At 35.6% G+C, this 21,097-nt stretch overlaps 2 long non-coding RNA genes across 3 annotated transcripts in view; one reads left to right on the forward strand and one right to left on the reverse strand.

Moving 5' to 3' along the window:
* LOC149616687 (uncharacterized) overlaps nucleotides 1-19,226 on the reverse strand; it is a 24,136-nt gene extending 4,910 nt beyond the window's left edge. For both annotated transcript variants that reach the window (XR_016375905.1, XR_016375904.1), the window contains exons 1-2: nucleotides 19,135-19,226; nucleotides 18,956-19,074 (exon numbers count right to left, since the gene is read on the reverse strand). This is a non-coding gene — a long non-coding RNA (uncharacterized LOC149616687). The remainder of the gene's footprint in view (nucleotides 1-18,955; nucleotides 19,075-19,134) is intronic.
* Nucleotides 568-17,429, forward strand: LOC149616688 (uncharacterized). The gene is made up of 3 exons (XR_016375830.1): nucleotides 568-631; nucleotides 1,256-1,758; nucleotides 17,243-17,429. It is a non-coding gene; the product is annotated as an uncharacterized LOC149616688 (long non-coding RNA).
* Nucleotides 19,227-21,097: the final 1,871 nt, after the last annotated feature.

Here is a 21,097-nt window from a genome sequence, read left to right on the forward strand (position 1 = left end):
TTTGGCTACAATTTTAGAAATTTGAATTCGATCCAACGGGATTCTATCCAATAGGATATTACCGTTATACACTTCAAGTAAGTGTATCCCTTATGAAATGAAAAAATAAATAAATAAAACCATCAAATTCTACTCTATTTGAGTCTTTTTGGGTATGCAATATTGGGTTAATTGGAATAAGAGAACTGGGAATAGGGTTGAATGATGTTGGGTAAATGGGAATTGGGTGTTTTAAATTGGGTGAAATGGTGGGTAACCTGTTCGACCACCAAACAGAAAATACTAGATTCAGGAGGAAAGAATAAAACAACTAAAAAGGGAACTGGATGCGGGGAGAAAAACTCCATTTGAATATCTAGAAATCATAAATTGGAAATTCAAACTAAACTGAATATGTAAAACATATCATTGTTGATAAAACAAAAACATTCTCTTTGAATTTATTAACATATGTTTTATGTTGAATTGGGAGAAAAGAAATTGGGGGAAAAGACATAGTGTTGGGTCAAATGGGATTGGGAGATATGGGAATTGGGAGAAACGGTTTGGGTTAAATGGGAGTAAATCCGTATACACCAGGACGTTACTGATAATTTAACAGGACGTGTGAATAATGTTTGAAATTATTGAGGTGGGAGCTAGGAGGATATAGGGGTGAAGGAGTCTTCGACTGCCCGATTTCCCATTGAAACGCGCTTACAGATTATCGGCCGTGGTTTCCCCCCGTTCTCTCTCGTTCTGGGAGATTCAAAGCCGCGCAACTAGTTCCGCGCACATCGTCATCGGGCGTCGTCTTTTCTTCAGATTTCATTTTTGTTAAAGGCTGCATTTTTTAGTGCTTTAACGGAACATTTATCATTATTTCATTTTTTATTAATTGTAAATTATTTGTTCTTTGATAAAACTGTTGTAGAGGGTACGCTTTTTTACCCTATCCCTAAACCAAAAACTTAAGTAAAAAAGTGTTTAAGATGGATTAAAGCCTGTGGGAGAGTAGAGTTAACACCCGATAACATTAAAAAATGTCATTCTTTCCCAAAATCTCTTACTTTTTACAACGCCGCCTACATATAGGCGGTGTTGCTTCTAAGGCCTAAGCTAGCATGAAAAACCCGCTCTTTTTTGAATTGGGATTTGCGTGGTCACGTGATGCGCGTAACCAAGGTGCGCGTGAACGAATCTCCCATGGGAGAGGCCGAAACCTGAGCTCTAAGAACGGGCAGTCGAAGACTCCTTCACCCCTATATCCTCCTAGGTGGGAGAAGTTGCTCCCTCTCTCAGCTTTATCTTCAGTGCCATGTTTTGATTGTGAGGCATTCTACGTCAGCCAAGATGGTCAAACTGAACTGTAGCTTTTCTCCCTGCAGCCTCTTGGCTTAGTAACACTGGGAGAACCAAAATGAAATTGAACTGGGTTACTGGACGCTTGGCAAAATTTAAATGGACGCTCGCGATATTTTAAATGGACGCTCGCGATATTTTAAATGGACACTCGCGATATTTTAAATGGACACTCGCGTTATTTTAAGTGGACACTCGCGATATTTTAAGTGGACAGTCGCAATAGTTAGAATATTTTTTCAAACTTCGTATTTATAAAAACTTTTTGAGGATACAGTGTATAGACTAATGGTGGTAGAGAGGGGTGAAAACCGTGTATCCCTCCCTCTGGGCGCGCTTTTGTAAGAGAGGATACTGTACGCGCCCAGTAGGGGCATGACACTGAGCTAAGAGATAGGAGGAATGCCGTTTGCGTAGGTAGTACTGCCATTACTCTATATCGGGCCTGACTTCAGTCTTACAACATCAGAACCAGTTTGTGTACCTGTACATGTATATAGACAAGCCTTTAGCAACCAGGGTTTTCTATACAATGGGATCGACTAATCTGCTGAATGTCTGAACGTCTGAACTGCTGAAAATAGTAGAATTCCTACTATATAATTCTCCCATCCTACCAAACCGTAAACTGTCTGAACCTTTTTGACTATTTTGCTGAAATGCCGAATTCTGAACAGTGAACATTGAAATTAAAGTAAGAGATCGTCTGAACCTTTTTGACTATTTTGCTGAAATGCCGAATTCTGAACCGTGAACTTTGAAATTAATGTAAGATAGAGACCGTCTGAACTTTTTTGACTATTTTGCTGAAATGCCGAATTCTGAACCGAAATTAATGTAAGATAGAGACCGTCTGAACTTTTTTGACTATTTTGCTGAAATGCCGAATTCTGAACCGAAATTAATGTAAGATAGTGACCGTCTGAACTTTTTTGACTATTTTGCTGAAATGCCGAATTCTGAACCGAAATTAATGTAAGATAGAGACCGTCTGAACTTTTTTGACTAATTTGCTGAAATGCCGAATTCTGAACCGTGAATTTTGGAAATGAAGTAGAATGGAGACCGTCTGAACTTTTTTGACTATTTTGCTGAAATGCCGAATTCTGAACCGTGAATTTTGAAAATGAAATACAATGGAGACCGTCTGAACTTTTTTGACTATTTTGCTGAAATACTGAATTCTGAACCGTGAACTTTGAAATTAATGTAAGATAGAGACCGTCTGAACTTTTTTGACTATTTTGCTGAAATGCCGAATTCTGAACCGTGAATTTTGAAAATGAAATAGAATGGAGACCGTCTGAACTTTTTTGACTATTTTGCTGAAATGCTGAACTCTGAACAGTGAACATTGAAATTAAAGTAAGAGATCGTCTGAACCTTTTTGACTATTTTGCTGAAATGCTGAATTCTGAACCGTGAACTTTGAAATTAATGTAAGATAGAGACCGTCTGAACTTTTTTGACTATTTTGCTGAAATGCCGAATTCTGAACCGAAATTAATGTAAGATAGAGACCGTCTGAACTTTTTTGACTATTTTGCTGAAATGCCGAATTCTGAACCGAAATTAATGTAAGATAGAGACCGTCTGAACTTTTTTGACTAATTTGCTGAAATGCCGAATTCTGAACCGTGAATTTTGGAAATGAAGTAGAATGGAGACCGTCTGAACTTTTTTGACTATTTTGCTGAAATGCCGAATTCTGAACCGTGAATTTTGAAAATGAAATACAATGGAGACCGTCTGAACTTTTTTGACTATTTTGCTGAAATACTGAATTCTGAACCGTGATCTTTGAAATTAATGTAAGATAGAGACCGTCTGAACTTTTTTGACTATTTTGCTGAAATGCCGAATTCTGAACCGTGAATTTTGAAAATGAAATAGAATGGAGACCGTCTGAACTTTTTTGACTATTTTGCTGAAATGCCGAATTCTGAACCGTGAATTTTGAAAATGAAATAGAATGGAGACCGTCTGAACTTTTTTGACTATTTTGCTGAAATGCTGAATTCTGAACCGTGAACTTTGAAATTAATGTAAGATAGAGACCGTCTGAACTTTTTTGACTATTTTGCTGAAATGCCGAATTCTGAACCGTGAATTTTGAAAATGAAATAGAATGGAGACCGTCTGAACTTTTTTGACTATTTTGCTGAAATGCCGAATTCTGAACCGTGAATTTTGGAAATGAAGTACAATGGAGACCGTCTGAACTTTTTTGACTATTTTGCTGAAATGCCGAATTCTGAACCGAAATTAATGTAAGATAGAGACCGTCTGAACTTTTTTGACTATTTTGCTGAAATGCCGAATTCTGAACCGAAATTAATGTAAGATAGTGACCGTCTGAACTTTTTTGACTATTTTGCTGAAATGCCGAATTCTGAACCGAAATTAATGTAAGATAGAGACCGTCTGAACTTTTTTGACTAATTTGCTGAAATGCCGAATTCTGAACCGTGAATTTTGGAAATGAAGTAGAATGGAGACCGTCTGAACTTTTTTGACTATTTTGCTGAAATGCCGAATTCTGAACCGTGAATTTTGTAAATGAAATAGAATGGAGACCGTCTGAACTTTTTTGACTATTTTGCTGAAATGCTGAATTCTGAACCGTGAACTTTGAAATTAATGTAAGATAGAGACCGTCTGAACTTTTTTGACTATTTTGCTGAAATGCCGAATTCTGAACCGTGAATTTTGTAAATGAAATAGAATGGAGACCGTCTGAACTTTTTTGACTATTTTGCTGAAATGCCGAATTCTGAACCGTGAATTTTGAAAATGAAATACAATGGAGACCGTCTGAACTTTTTTGACTATTTTGCTGAAATGCTGAATTCTGAACCGTGAACTTTGAAATTAATGTAAGATAGAGGCCGTCTGAACTTTTTTGACTATTTTGCTGAAATGCCGAATTCTGAACCGTGAATTTTGAAAATGAAATACAATGGAGACCGTCTGAACTTTTTTGACTATTTTGCTGAAATGCTGAATTCTGAACCGTGAACTTTGAAATTAATGTAAGATAGAGGCCGTCTGAACTTTTTTGACTATTTTGCTGAAATGCCGAATTCTGAACCGTGAATTTTGAAAATGAAATAGAATGGAGACCGTCTGAACTTTTTTGACTATTTTCCTGAAATGCCGAATTCTGAACCGTGAATTTTGGAAATGAAGTACAATGGAGACCGTCTGAACTTTTTTGACTATTTTGCTGAAATGCCGAATTCTGAACCGAAATTAATGTAAGATAGAGACCGTCTGAACTTTTTTGACTATTTTGCTGAAATGCCGAATTCTGAACCGAAATTAATGTAAGATAGAGACCGTCTGAACTTTTTTGACTAATTTGCTGAAATGCCGAATTCTGAACCGTGAATTTTGGAAATGAAGTAGAATGGAGACCGTCTGAACTTTTTTGACTATTTTGCTGAAATGCCGAATTCTGAACCGTGAATTTTGAAAATGAAATACAATGGAGACCGTCTGAACTTTTTTGACTATATTGCTGAAATACTGAATTCTGAACCGTGAACTTTGAAATTAATGTAAGATAGAGACCGTCTGAACTTTTTTGACTATTTTGCTGAAATGCCGAATTCTGAACCGTGAATTTTGAAAATGAAATAGAATGGAGACCGTCTGAACTTTTTTGACTATTTTGCTGAAATGCCGAATTCTGAACCGTGAATTTTGAAAATGAAATAGAATGGAGACCGTCTGAACTTTTTTGACTATTTTGCTGAAATGCTGAATTCTGAACCGTGAACTTTGAAATTAATGTAAGATAGAGACCGTCTGAACTTTTTTGACTATTTTGCTGAAATGCCGAATTCTGAACCGTGAATTTTGAAAATGAAATACAATGGAGACCGTCTGAACTTTTTTGACTATTTTGCTGAAATGCTGAATTCTGAACCGTGAACTTTGAAATTAATGTAAGATAGAGGCCGTCTGAACTTTTTTGACTATTTTGCTGAAATGCCGAATTCTGAACCGTGAATTTTGAAAATGAAATACAATGGAGACCGTCTGAACTTTTTTGACTATTTTGCTGAAATGCTGAATTCTGAACCGTGAACTTTGAAATTAATGTAAGATAGAGGCCGTCTGAACTTTTTTGACTATTTTGCTGAAATGCCGAATTCTGAACCGTGAATTTTGAAAATGAAATACAATGGAGACCGTCTGAACTTTTTTGACTATTTTGCTGAAATGCTGAATTCTGAACCGTGAACTTTGAAATTAATGTAAGATAGAGGCCGTCTGAACTTTTTTGACTATTTTGCTGAAATGCCGAATTCTGAACCGTGAATTTTGAAAATGAAATAGAATGGAGACCGTCTGAACTTTTTTGACTATTTTCCTGAAATGCCGAATTCTGAACCGTGAATTTTGGAAATGAAGTACAATGGAGACCGTCTGAACTTTTTTGACTATTTTGCTGAAATGCCGAATTCTGAACCGAAATTAATGTAAGATAGAGACCGTCTGAACTTTTTTGACTATTTTGCTGAAATGCCGAATTCTGAACCGAAATTAATGTAAGATAGAGACCGTCTGAACTTTTTTGACTAATTTGCTGAAATGCCGAATTCTGAACCGTGAATTTTGGAAATGAAGTAGAATGGAGACCGTCTGAACTTTTTTGACTATTTTGCTGAAATGCCGAATTCTGAACCGTGAATTTTGAAAATGAAATACAATGGAGACCGTCTGAACTTTTTTGACTATATTGCTGAAATACTGAATTCTGAACCGTGAACTTTGAAATTAATGTAAGATAGAGACCGTCTGAACTTTTTTGACTATTTTGCTGAAATGCCGAATTCTGAACCGTGAATTTTGAAAATGAAATAGAATGGAGACCGTCTGAACTTTTTTGACTATTTTGCTGAAATGCTGAATTCTGAACCGTGAACTTTGAAATTAATGTAAGATAGAGACCGTCTGAACTTTTTTGACTATTTTGCTGAAATGCCGAATTCTGAACCGTGAATTTTGAAAATGAAATAGAATGGAGACCGTCTGAACTTTTTTGACTATTTTGCTGAAATGCCGAATTCTGAACCGTGAATTTTGGAAATGAAGTACAATGGAGACCGTCTGAACTTTTTTGACTATTTTGCTGAAATGCCGAATTCTGAACCGAAATTAATGTAAGATAGAGACCGTCTGAACTTTTTTGACTATTTTGCTGAAATGCCGAATTCTGAACCGAAATTAATGTAAGATAGTGACCGTCTGAACTTTTTTGACTATTTTGCTGAAATGCCGAATTCTGAACCGAAATTAATGTAAGATAGAGACCTCTGAACTTTTTTGACTAATTTGCTGAAATGCCGAATTCTGAACCGTGAATTTTGGAAATGAAGTAGAATGGAGACCGTCTGAACTTTTTTGACTATTTTGCTGAAATGCCGAATTCTGAACCGTGAATTTTGAAAATGAAATACAATGGAGACCGTCTGAACTTTTTTGACTATTTTGCTGAAATGCTGAATTCTGAACCGTGAACTTTGAAATTAATGTAAGATAGAGACCGTCTGAACTTTTTTGACTATTTTGCTGAAATGCCGAATTCTGAACCGTGAATTTTGTAAATGAAATAGAATGGAGACCGTCTGAACTTTTTTGACTATTTTGCTGAAATGCCGAATTCTGAACCGTGAATTTTGAAAATGAAATACAATGGAGACCGTCTGAACTTTTTTGACTATTTTGCTGAAATGCTGAATTCTGAACCGTGAACTTTGAAATTAATGTAAGATAGAGGCCGTCTGAACTTTTTTGACTATTTTGCTGAAATGCCGAATTCTGAACCGTGAATTTTGAAAATGAAATACAATGGAGACCGTCTGAACTTTTTTGACTATTTTGCTGAAATGCTGAATTCTGAACCGTGAACTTTGAAATTAATGTAAGATAGAGGCCGTCTGAACTTTTTTGACTATTTTGCTGAAATGCCGAATTCTGAACCGTGAATTTTGAAAATGAAATAGAATGGAGACCGTCTGAACTTTTTTGACTATTTTCCTGAAATGCCGAATTCTGAACCGTGAATTTTGGAAATGAAGTACAATGGAGACCGTCTGAACTTTTTTGACTATTTTCCTGAAATGCCGAATTCTGAACCGTGAATTTTGGAAATGAAGTACAATGGAGACCGTCTGAACTTTTTTGACTATTTTGCTGAAATGCCGAATTCTGAACCGAAATTAATGTAAGATAGAGACCGTCTGAACTTTTTTGACTATTTTGCTGAAATGCCGAATTCTGAACCGAAATTAATGTAAGATAGAGACCGTCTGAACTTTTTTGACTAATTTGCTGAAATGCCGAATTCTGAACCGTGAATTTTGGAAATGAAGTAGAATGGAGACCGTCTGAACTTTTTTGACTATTTTGCTGAAATGCCGAATTCTGAACCGCGAACTTTGAAATTAATGTAAGATAGAGAATAATAAAAGCAGAATCTACTAAAATTATGAAATTGATGCTTATAATATTTGAAAAGGTGGATTTTTATTGTGAAAAAAATAGGAACAGGTCCCATTTTATTTGTGTTGCAAATAAAGTAAGCATCTAAATTCAGAAAAAGGTGGATTTTAATTGAGAAAATTTTCAGAAATGGTCTCATTTTATTTGAGTATAAAAATTTTGGAAAAAGCAAATTTGAGTTGAGAAAGCCTTGTTACTTAAAAACCAAATAGTGCCTTTTCCCCAAAATATTGGTTTATTGTTTTTTTAAGAAACTAAAATATCGCTAATGTAATTTTTCCAACTTCCCGCTTATATTCGCCTTTTCCTTATTTTTGGAATTTCTAAAATTTTCTTCACACAATAATTTGGAAATTTCTCAGATTACTTTACCAAAAATGAATGGTTTTGGTAAATTCTGTATGTCCTAAAAATACCATAACTATAATTCTGTCGCCAGTCCTTGAAGTTCATTTAGTTGCCCTCCCCCCGGCATATTAACAATTCAGCATTTCAGCAAAATATTCAAAAAATTCTGACGGTGTCTATCTTACATTAATTTCCGTTCAGAATTCGGCATTTCAGCAAAATAGTCAAAAACGTTCAGACGGTCTCTATCTTGCATTAATTTCGGTTCAGAATTCGGCATTTTAGCAAAATAGTCAAAAAAGTTCAGACGGTCTCCATTCTACTTCATTTTCAAAATTCACGGTTCAGAATTCGGCATTTCAGCAAAATAGTCAAAAAAGTTCAGACGGTCTCTATCTTACATTAATTTCGGTTCAGAATTCGGCATTTCAGCAAAATAGTCAAAAAAGTTCAGACGGTCTCCATTCTATTTCATTTTCAAAATTCACGGTTCAGAATTCGGCATTTCAGCAAAATAGTCAAAAACGTTCAGACGGTCTCCATTGTATTTCATTTTCAAAATTCACGGTTCAGAATTCGGCATTTCAGCAAAATTGTCAAAAAAGTTCAGACGGTCTCCATTCTATTTCATTTTCAAAATTCACGGTTCAGAATTCGGCATTTCAGCAAAATAGTCAAAAAAGTTCAGACGGTCTCTATCTTACATTAATTTCAAAGTTCACGGTTCAGAATTCAGCATTTCAGCAAAATAGTCAAAAAAGTTCAGACGGTCTCTATCTTACATTAATTTCGGTTCAGAATTCGGCATTTCAGCAAAATAGTCAAAAAAGTTCAGACTCAATTTTGCTGAAATGCCGAATTCTGAACCGTGAATTTTGAAAATGAAATAGAATGGAGACCGTCTGAACTTTTTTGACTATTTTGCTGAAATGCCGAATTCTGAACCGTGAATTTTGGAAATGAAGTACAATGGAGACCGTCTGAACTTTTTTGACTATTTTGCTGAAATGCCGAATTCTGAACCGAAATTAATGTAAGATAGAGACCGTCTGAACTTTTTTGACTATTTTGCTGAAATGCCGAATTCTGAACCGAAATTAATGTAAGATAGTGACCGTCTGAACTTTTTTGACTATTTTGCTGAAATGCCGAATTCTGAACCGAAATTAATGTAAGATAGAGACCGTCTGAACTTTTTTGACTAATTTGCTGAAATGCCGAATTCTGAACCGTGAATTTTGGAAATGAAGTAGAATGGAGACCGTCTGAACTTTTTTGACTATTTTGCTGAAATGCCGAATTCTGAACCGTGAATTTTGAAAATGAAATACAATGGAGACCGTCTGAACTTTTTTGACTATATTGCTGAAATACTGAATTCTGAACCGTGAACTTTGAAATTAATGTAAGATAGAGACCGTCTGAACTTTTTTGACTATTTTGCTGAAATGCCGAATTCTGAACCGTGAATTTTGAAAATGAAATAGAATGGAGACCGTCTGAACTTTTTTGACTATTTTGCTGAAATGCTGAATTCTGAACCGTGAACTTTGAAATTAATGTAAGATAGAGACTGTCTGAACTTTTTTGACTATTTTGCTGAAATGCCGAATTCTGAACCGTGAATTTTGAAAATGAAATAGAATGGAGACCGTCTGAACTTTTTTGACTATTTTGCTGAAATGCCGAATTCTGAACCGTGAATTTTGGAAATGAAGTACAATGGAGACCGTCTGAACTTTTTTGACTATTTTGCTGAAATGCCGAATTCTGAACCGAAATTAATGTAAGATAGAGACCGTCTGAACTTTTTTGACTATTTTGCTGAAATGCCGAATTCTGAACCGAAATTAATGTAAGATAGTGACCGTCTGAACTTTTTTGACTATTTTGCTGAAATGCCGAATTCTGAACCGAAATTAATGTAAGATAGAGACCTCTGAACTTTTTTGACTAATTTGCTGAAATGCCGAATTCTGAACCGTGAATTTTGGAAATGAAGTAGAATGGAGACCGTCTGAACTTTTTTGACTATTTTGCTGAAATGCCGAATTCTGAACCGTGAATTTTGAAAATGAAATACAATGGAGACCGTCTGAACTTTTTTGACTATTTTGCTGAAATGCTGAATTCTGAACCGTGAACTTTGAAATTAATGTAAGATAGAGACCGTCTGAACTTTTTTGACTATTTTGCTGAAATGCCGAATTCTGAACCGTGAATTTTGTAAATGAAATAGAATGGAGACCGTCTGAACTTTTTTGACTATTTTGCTGAAATGCCGAATTCTGAACCGTGAATTTTGAAAATGAAATACAATGGAGACCGTCTGAACTTTTTTGACTATTTTGCTGAAATGCTGAATTCTGAACCGTGAACTTTGAAATTAATGTAAGATAGAGGCCGTCTGAACTTTTTTGACTATTTTGCTGAAATGCCGAATTCTGAACCGTGAATTTTGAAAATGAAATACAATGGAGACCGTCTGAACTTTTTTGACTATTTTGCTGAAATGCTGAATTCTGAACCGTGAACTTTGAAATTAATGTAAGATAGAGGCCGTCTGAACTTTTTTGACTATTTTGCTGAAATGCCGAATTCTGAACCGTGAATTTTGAAAATGAAATAGAATGGAGACCGTCTGAACTTTTTTGACTATTTTCCTGAAATGCCGAATTCTGAACCGTGAATTTTGGAAATGAAGTACAATGGAGACCGTCTGAACTTTTTTGACTATTTTCCTGAAATGCCGAATTCTGAACCGTGAATTTTGGAAATGAAGTACAATGGAGACCGTCTGAACTTTTTTGACTATTTTGCTGAAATGCCGAATTCTGAACCGAAATTAATGTAAGATAGAGACCGTCTGAACTTTTTTGACTATTTTGCTGAAATGCCGAATTCTGAACCGAAATTAATGTAAGATAGAGACCGTCTGAACTTTTTTGACTAATTTGCTGAAATGCCGAATTCTGAACCGTGAATTTTGGAAATGAAGTAGAATGGAGACCGTCTGAACTTTTTTGACTATTTTGCTGAAATGCCGAATTCTGAACCGCGAACTTTGAAATTAATGTAAGATAGAGAATAATAAAAGCAGAATCTACTAAAATTATGAAATTGATGCTTATAATATTTGAAAAGGTGGATTTTTATTGTGAAAAAAATAGGAACAGGTCCCATTTTATTTGTGTTGCAAATAAAGTAAGCATCTAAATTCAGAAAAAGGTGGATTTTAATTGAGAAAATTTTCAGAAATGGTCTCATTTTATTTGAGTATAAAAATTTTGGAAAAAGCAAATTTTAGTTGAGAAAGCCTTGTTACTTAAAAACCAAATAGTGCCTTTTCCCCAAAATATTGGTTTATTGTTTTTTTAAGAAACTAAAATATCGCTAATGTAATTTTTCCAACTTCCCGCTTATATTCGCCTTTTCCTTATTTTTGGAATTTCTAAAATTTTCTTCACACAATAATTTGGAAATTTCTCAGATTACTTTACCAAAAATGAATGGTTTTGGTAAATTCTGTATGTCCTAAAAATACCATAACTATAATTCTGTCGCCAGTCCTTGAAGTTCATTTAGTTGCCCTCCCCCCGGCATATTAACAATTCAGCATTTCAGCAAAATATTCAAAAAATTCTGACGGTGTCTATCTTACATTAATTTCCGTTCAGAATTCGGCATTTCAGCAAAATAGTCAAAAACGTTCAGACGGTCTCTATCTTGCATTAATTTCGGTTCAGAATTCGGCATTTTAGCAAAATAGTCAAAAAAGTTCAGACGGTCTCCATTCTACTTCATTTTCAAAATTCACGGTTCAGAATTCGGCATTTCAGCAAAATAGTCAAAAAAGTTCAGACGGTCTCTATCTTACATTAATTTCGGTTCAGAATTCGGCATTTCAGCAAAATAGTCAAAAAAGTTCAGACGGTCTCCATTCTATTTCATTTTCAAAATTCACGGTTCAGAATTCGGCATTTCAGCAAAATAGTCAAAAACGTTCAGACGGTCTCCATTGTATTTCATTTTCAAAATTCACGGTTCAGAATTCGGCATTTCAGCAAAATTGTCAAAAAAGTTCAGACGGTCTCCATTCTATTTCATTTTCAAAATTCACGGTTCAGAATTCGGCATTTCAGCAAAATAGTCAAAAAAGTTCAGACGGTCTCTATCTTACATTAATTTCAAAGTTCACGGTTCAGAATTCAGCATTTCAGCAAAATAGTCAAAAAAGTTCAGACGGTCTCTATCTTACATTAATTTCGGTTCAGAATTCGGCATTTCAGCAAAATAGTCAAAAAAGTTCAGACTCAATTTTGCTGAAATGCCGAATTCTGAACCGTGAATTTTGAAAATGAAATAGAATGGAGACCGTCTGAACTTTTTTGACTATTTTGCTGAAATGCCGAATTCTGAACCGTGAATTTTGGAAATGAAGTACAATGGAGACCGTCTGAACTTTTTTGACTATTTTGCTGAAATGCCGAATTCTGAACCGAAATTAATGTAAGATAGAGACCGTCTGAACTTTTTTGACTATTTTGCTGAAATGCCGAATTCTGAACCGAAATTAATGTAAGATAGTGACCGTCTGAACTTTTTTGACTATTTTGCTGAAATGCCGAATTCTGAACCGAAATTAATGTAAGATAGAGACCGTCTGAACTTTTTTGACTAATTTGCTGAAATGCCGAATTCTGAACCGTGAATTTTGGAAATGAAGTAGAATGGAGACCGTCTGAACTTTTTTGACTATTTTGCTGAAATGCCGAATTCTGAACCGTGAATTTTGAAAATGAAATACAATGGAGACCGTCTGAACTTTTTTGTCTATTTTGCTGAAATACTGAATTCTGAACCGTGAACTTTGAAATTAATGTAAGATAGAGACCGTCTGAACTTTTTTGACTATTTTGCTGAAATGCCGAATTCTGAACCGTGAATTTTGAAAATGAAATAGAATGGAGACCGTCTGAACTTTTTTGACTATTTTGCTGAAATGCCGAATTCTGAACCGTGAATTTTGAAAATGAAATACAATGGAGACCGTCTGAACTTTTTTGTCTATTTTGCTGAAATACTGAATTCTGAACCGTGAACTTTGAAATTAATGTAAGATAGAGACCGTCTGAACTTTTTTGACTATTTTGCTGAAATGCCGAATTCTGAACCGTGAATTTTGAAAATGAAATAGAATGGAGACCGTCTGAACTTTTTTGACTATTTTGCTGAAATGCCGAATTCTGAACCGTGAATTTTGGAAATGAAGTACAATGGAGACCGTCTGAACTTTTTTGACTATTTTGCTGAAATGCCGAATTCTGAACCGAAATTAATGTAAGATAGAGACCGTCTGAACTTTTTTGACTATTTTGCTGAAATGCCGAATTCTGAACCGAAATTAATGTAAGATAGTGACCGTCTGAACTTTTTTGACTATTTTGCTGAAATGCCGAATTCTGAACCGAAATTAATGTAAGATAGAGACCGTCTGAACTTTTTTGACTAATTTGCTGAAATGCCGAATTCTGAACCGTGAATTTTGGAAATGAAGTACAATGGAGACCGTCTGAACTTTTTTGACTATTTTGCTGAAATGCCGAATTCTGAACCGAAATTAATGTAAGATAGAGACCGTCTGAACTTTTTTGACTATTTTGCTGAAATGCCGAATTCTGAACCGAAATTAATGTAAGATAGTGACCGTCTGAACTTTTTTGACTATTTTGCTGAAATGCCGAATTCTGAACCGAAATTAATGTAAGATAGAGACCGTCTGAACTTTTTTGACTAATTTGCTGAAATGCCGAATTCTGAACCGTGAATTTTGGAAATGAAGTAGAATGGAGACCGTCTGAACTTTTTTGACTATTTTGCTGAAATGCCGAATTCTGAACCGAAATTAATGTAAGATAGAGGCCGTCTGAACTTTTTTGACTATTTTGCTGAAATGCCGAATTCTGAACCGTGAATTTTGAAAATGAAATAGAATGGAGACCGTCTGAACTTTTTTGACTATTTTCCTGAAATGCCGAATTCTGAACCGTGAATTTTGGAAATGAAGTACAATGGAGACCGTCTGAACTTTTTTGACTATTTTGCTGAAATGCCGAATTCTGAACCAAAATTAATGTAAGATAGAGACCGTCTGAACTTTTTTGACTATTTTGCTGAAATGCCGAATTCTGAACCGAAATTAATGTAAGATAGAGACCGTCTGAACTTTTTTGACTAATTTGCTGAAATGCCGAATTCTGAACCGTGAATTTTGGAAATGAAGTAGAATGGAGACCGTCTGAACTTTTTGACTATTTTGCTGAAATGCCGAATTCTGAACCGTGAACTTTGAAATTAATGTAAGATAGAGAATAATAAAAGCAGAATCTACTAAAATTATGAAATTGATGCTTATAATATTTGAAAAGGTGGATTTTTATTGTGAAAAAAATAGGAACAGGTCCCATTTTATTTGTGTTGCAAATAAAGTAAGCATCTAAATTCAGAAAAAGGTGGATTTTAATTGAGAAAATTTTCAAAAATGGTCTCATTTTATTTGAGTATAAAAATTTTGGAAAAAGCAAATTTTAGTTGAGAAAGCCTTGTTACTTAAAAACCAAATAGTGCCTTTTCCCCAAAATATTGGTTTATTGTTTTTTTAAGAAACTAAAATATCGCTAATGTAATTTTTCCAACTTCCCGCTTATATTCGCCTTTTCCTTATTTTTGGAATTTCTAAAATTTTCTTCACACAATAATTTGGAAATTTCTCAGATTACTTTACCAAAAATGAATGGTTTTGGTAAATTCTGTATGTCCTAAAAATACCATAACTATAATTCTGTCGCCAGTCCTTGAAGTTCATTTAGTTGCCCTCCCCCCGGCATATTATCAATTCAGCATTTCAGCAAAATATTCAAAAAATTCAGACGGTGTCTATCTTACATTAATTTCCGTTCAGAATTCGGCATTTCAGCAAAATAGTCAAAAACGTTCAGACGGTCTCTATCTTGCATTAATTTCGGTTCAGAATTCGGCATTTTAGCAAAATAGTCAAAAAAGTTCAGACGGTCTCCATTCTACTTCATTTCCAAAATTCACGGTTCAGAATTCGGCATTTCAGCAAATTAGTCAAAAAAGTTCAGACGGTCTCTATCTTACATTAATTTTGGTTCAGAATTCGGCATTTCAGCAAAATAGTCAAAAAAGTTCAGACGGTCTCTATCTTACATTAATTTCAAAGTTCACGGTTCAGAATTCAGCATTTCAGCAAAATAGTCAAAAATGTTCAGACGGTCTCCATTCTATTTCATTATTTCAAAGTTCACGGTTCAGAATTCAGCATTTCAGCAAAATAGTCAAAAAGGTTCAGACGATCTCGTACTTTAATTTCAATGTTCACTGTTCAGAATTCGGCATTTCAGGAAAATAGTCAAAAAGGTTCAGACGATCTCTTACTTTAATTTCAATGTTCACTGTTCAGAATTCGGCATTTCAGCAAAATAGTCAAAAAGGTTCAGACAGTTTACGGTTTGGTAGGATGGGAGAATTTGATAATAGGAATTCTACTATTTTCAGCAGTTCAGACGTTCAGACATTCAGCAGATTCTTTCTCGTATAACCGTGTCTAATCATTGAGCTGTTAAACTGGCAGCTTCAAGAGGGAAAGGGTGTATCGCTTCAAACTATTGTATCTATAAATCGAGACAGGTTTGGGAGAGAATAGGTAGGCTAAAGACATTTTCTGCGATTTAGGAAAGGAGAAAAAACTTATGCGTCATGCACTGCACAGCCTTAGACCATTGTTGGGTATTGTACAACCTTAGCACATTGCAAAATAATTTTGGTCTTTGTTAGCAACATCGAATGATAGATAATACCAGGTGGTAATTTGCAAAGGAGATGTATGTATTCATCCTTATTGGCATTAAGGGGTAGTATGGAGTGGTACTTGCTTCGTTACTTTGAGTGGGGTAAGGGTGTGATGGTGTTGGAAAATTTTTGTGCGGGCTCGCTAAAAGCAAGGAGGATGAATAAGAGAGAAGACTCGTTTTGGAAATGTGGAAATAAAAACATGCATCGGCGCGTAAGCCGTTGGTAAAGGCGCACGTCACGTGATCGTTCTTGCAAACGAGGAATATTCAAAATTATAAACAAGCTGATGAGGCTAGAAAAAGGGGGCTTGAACGCATGGGCGAGAACGTACGCTCTCTTGCCGTGAGGGGGTCGTGGTAATCATGGTAACTGGGGAACGCCACAGTGTAATTTTATGAACTGCGGACTACGTGCATTTTGTCTGACTCTGAACCTCCTCTCTTATAAATCCGCCTTGCTACCTACCGTGTAGACCATTTCGGAAATTAAATACGGTACCATTGCGGTATCCTCCTTGGCGCCAAGAAACCCCGCTAGATTCAGTGCGAGTTGGCTAGCCTCCCGCGAGCAGTGAACTCGGGCTCATTCTGGCGTCTCTTCTTGGCGCGAGGGAGAATACCCCAATGGCCGCCTCTCCCTTGTGGGTTGGTTACTCAGTATTTATATTCCGAAATTTTCTATAGTTTGTAGGTAAAGGGGGTCTGTAAACCAGAAATGTGGTTTTATTTTTGTTTGGGTTCTAAGAATTCCCTCCAGATCCATGAATGTATACCATTTCTCAGTCTTGGCGGATGGTGTTAATTTCGGGAGGGTAATTGAGGTTTTCCTACCCTTTTCTTAGTATCAACTCTGCTTTAAAGTGAAATTCCGGGTGGCTAGTGCTTCCCAAACACACCCATAATATCGGCCGGTTCTGACATTTCTACCTTGAATACAAGTTCATTCGTTCATTATTTTAAAAGGAGATAAAAGAAATGTTTAGGTGCATTGGAATGTGGTCACCGAAGAAATGGAGATAGAATTCAGTCTCGTCGAGGGGCTACTCACTATTATGGTTACTGCAGTGATTATAACATTATTTAATCGCCACTTGTACCCAGAACAACTCGCCAATTACACATAGCAAAGGTAATTGTAAAGCGATTAACGAGTCATTTCATTTCAGAAAGAAGTATGTTCGAAACACTTCGCAATTATCACAAGATATAAGGAATTAGATCGGGATAACCAAATCATTTCACGTCAGGTGTTCACAGGATATAAAGAAGGATCACGTCCCTTTCGTTTGAAGAACGTTCAAACCAATGTACTTTTTCAGTTTTTCCAAGAAATAAATAAAAATGCTCATTATATACTCTTGTTCAACCTCACTTGACAGTATTGTAAAAGTTGAGGAGCATTAGCCAATATATAATGGCAAGTACGGTTTCTCAAGTGCGGATAAACAGGAGTATAGATATTTGTCTCCATAGTTTCATTTTAAGTTAAAAATATCGAATCGAAAAAAATAGTGAATCTTTATAAAAGACCTTTCTATTCAAAGCTACTAGCCTTTAGCACATAGAGAGTGAGAAAATGGATTGAAAGGCGTGTGTATGGCATTGGGAAAAGGGAATAAAGGAATCAACTATAGGTGATTGGTTGTCAAACTATTCAGGTGGTCGAAGCTACCCTGCCCTTATTTGAAAAAAAAGGGGGGGGGAGGTACCTCCTTCTTACAGAGAAAAAACTTAATAGTATTGCAATGTTAGGGGGTTTCAGTTTAAACCTTTGCCCTCTTAAAACTCCGAACCCCTTCTTGGTACCGCAGTCCCCAGAATAATCATGGCAGTAAGACTATAGAGTAATGGCACCTCCCTGCCTTTGGCTACGTTACGCTCTATGAGAAATTAACATGGAGTGCCACTACTCTATATAGGGGCAAAAAGAAAACCCAGTCTGGCGTTTTTCGTCCCCCCGTTTAACATTCTTAAGCTATCCCTACCATCAACGGTCACGTGGCGCGGACATCATCCATGGGGGAGGGGGGGGTTTTCGAACCTAAAGGAAGCGTGGCTTCGTCGTTGGTGCGGTAACGGATGGGGGAAAGGGGGGAGTAGAAAATTCGTTAGAAATAAACTGAGTTGCAAGCTTTTTCGCCTAGGCGGCAGCACATTTTCTCGGCGTTTGGAGCTACACAGGAAAGTTTCACTAAAGGGGCGCCAACCGAGCAGAGTTCCCCTTTAACAAGAAGATGTACTGCAAAACCGAGTGTATTCAATTCTCGAGTCGTTCTCGAACTAGCTCTCAGTAAGTCTCTAGCATTACGAAGTATAGGTAGTGTCATACTTTTCGAACATATCTTATTAATGTATGGTATTATCCTAGGATTTTCTTCAAAACAATTCTCTTTTTAAAGGGTTGCCGACAGTAATTTAGTCTCTCTCTTTTTTGCCCTCAAATTATAATAGCTCCATGCTAAAACAAACGCTGAATACGATCAAGTATTTTTATTATTATTATTATTCTAGGATAAAAAATTATTTCATACATAATATTTTAAAACTCTATTCTGACTAGGTTTTGCCCGCCCCTTCGAATTTGCCGCTTTTAAATTCTGCAATAACAAATGTTATTTCCTTGATAGTTTTTACTTCATACGTCAAAACACACGAGATGACTCTCTGCAGCGCTCCCATGAGCCAAGGGCTGTTGTTTATAGTTTGAGCCCACACAAGGGAGAATGTAGCTATCCTTTCCTCTTAATGTTAAATTTTTAAGTCACTTTAAACTAGAGCTCAGCATTATCTATCCATTATCCACGTTATTTTATCTTTATCCGCAGAACGTAATATATCCACAATTAAAAACAAAGTGTCAGTAACCCTCTTAAATTTACCACAATTTATATCTAGATCGTCGATTTCCACATTGGGGCATACATTTTTTGTGAAATTGTTCCAAAACCACTCCTTTTCAGTGACTTCCTTACACTCATCAATAAACGGGTTTGTGAAACTAAAGGATGTAGAAATTTTTTAAATATTCCGTTAAAATAATAGTGTTCAATTATCTTACTTGCAGTCTTTTTCCTTTACGGTAGCTTTTTCAGTGCAGTTATTGTTTAGGCTCAAGCAGTCGCTGTTAGTTTCTTCAAATTTCGCATAGGGATCTATAGTCAATGTTATTTCATTACTAAAATATGTAACTCAACATTTTTTCAACTCTCATTGAGTGTTTGGCCACTATTTTCGTATTTTAACCTCGCGGTGGGGTGCATGGGGGTGCGTGTCTGTAACCACGTTCGCAGTTGGCAAATCAGAGCAATCGTGTTCGCAATTTCCGAACCGCGTTCGCAGTTCACAGAAATTAGGAAAATTTTACTTCACAACGTTGTCCATCTCACTTAAGCGCCACTCATTAAATAGTCATTAGACCTTTACTGGCTATTTCTTTCACCCAATATTTATAATCTATTCCACAAACACAACAATCTGTACTATTTGGTTTCTAACAACAACACCATGCACTACCACATGCACACCAATCTGTACTTATTGGCTAATAACACCGACATTGAATGGTCTTTCGTCTACACCACAAATACAGCAATCTATACTTATTGGCTTCAAACAACAACACTATGTACTAATTATAATAAGAAAGACGAAGCTTTTGTTATAGAAAGAGTATATAAAATCATGAACACTTCAAATTAGAGCCATGTATTCATCAAAAGAAGATGAAAGCAATTATTTTAGTCTTCACTGCGAGCAAGACGCCACACCTGGGGACTACCCCAATTGAGCGAGATTAGAACCACCTGACCAATTTATCAAATGAAAAAGTAATATCTCCTATATATTTATTAACTTCATTTATGGAACCCTCTTAGTGTAAAGTTTAAAATCAAGGATTATTTAGCTTGAGTTGAAATATGGCGTTACAAAATATAAAAGCAACAACAGTTAAGAACAGTGTGAATTATACACATCTTGTGATCGAAAGGTAAAAATAAATATAGGAGACTAGATATACAAAACAAAGAATCTTCGTATGACGGGCAAAACTTAACAGTTCAGATTATTCAATACAGAACACTCACCATAGAAAATCACCAATATTACAATGGCTAATAAGAACTTGCACAGCGTCATCTTGATTAACTACGGTACACCACTCAAATGAGTCTTTTCGCGAGTTGAATGCTTTCTAGTTCCTGTTATACCCGGAACTCAAAAGCACTTCTCTTGATTGAGACATAAGAGTATAACTAACATTCTATAAGTTTGACACTTGCAAAATTACAGCTCGCGAGACGCGATAAAAGGCTTAGCACATATCCCTTTTAGATAAGAACCAACTCCCTCCCGTAATGTTAAAAGAAAAATCACACCATTTCTCTCAATTTCCCATAGAAAAAATATGGGGTTTTTGGTGGTCCAACACATCGAATAACTTGGAAATTGCAGCGTTACGTTTCGGAATACTTTCAAATTAAGAAGTAACTATTCAAGGTGTACCTTTTCAAATTTTCATGAATTACAATTAAGTCTAAGTATGTTAGTTTAATTAATTTGTAAAGTATGGAAAAAACGGTTTTCGCTGTACCAAGTGAGTTTAAAATGTTAACACGTTCAAAGCTATTTTCTCTAATATTCTTGCTGGTTGAAAAACAAGGGGCCTAGCCTTGTGCGTGCTTACAAGTTACGTTGGTAAATTTGTTTTATTAGGGAAAAGACTTTCAATTCAAATCTTGTAAAATACAAATAAGTAAATTAACTTAAAAATAGCTTTTAGACAGTTCTTATATCACTCTGGAATTGCTTCCCAGTAAGGTTTTAGAATTAGAAAGTTTCCAAATTATCATATGGAAGATATATGATTAACTTATGCTGTACTTGAGAGTTTTAATTTTATATATTGATAACGTATCTTGGATTTCTTGCTATGGTGTAAGAGTGACAGACTGTCACCTTTACGAATAAAACAAATTAAGGGTTTATTTGTGGAACCAAAAGCTGATAAACAAGTATGGCAC

Source organism: Phalangium opilio, unplaced genomic scaffold (assembly GCF_054372755.1).
Source record: "Phalangium opilio isolate 3A_F unplaced genomic scaffold, DU_Popi_V2 ptg000217l_1, whole genome shotgun sequence".
NCBI lineage: Eukaryota > Metazoa > Arthropoda > Arachnida > Opiliones > Phalangiidae > Phalangium > Phalangium opilio.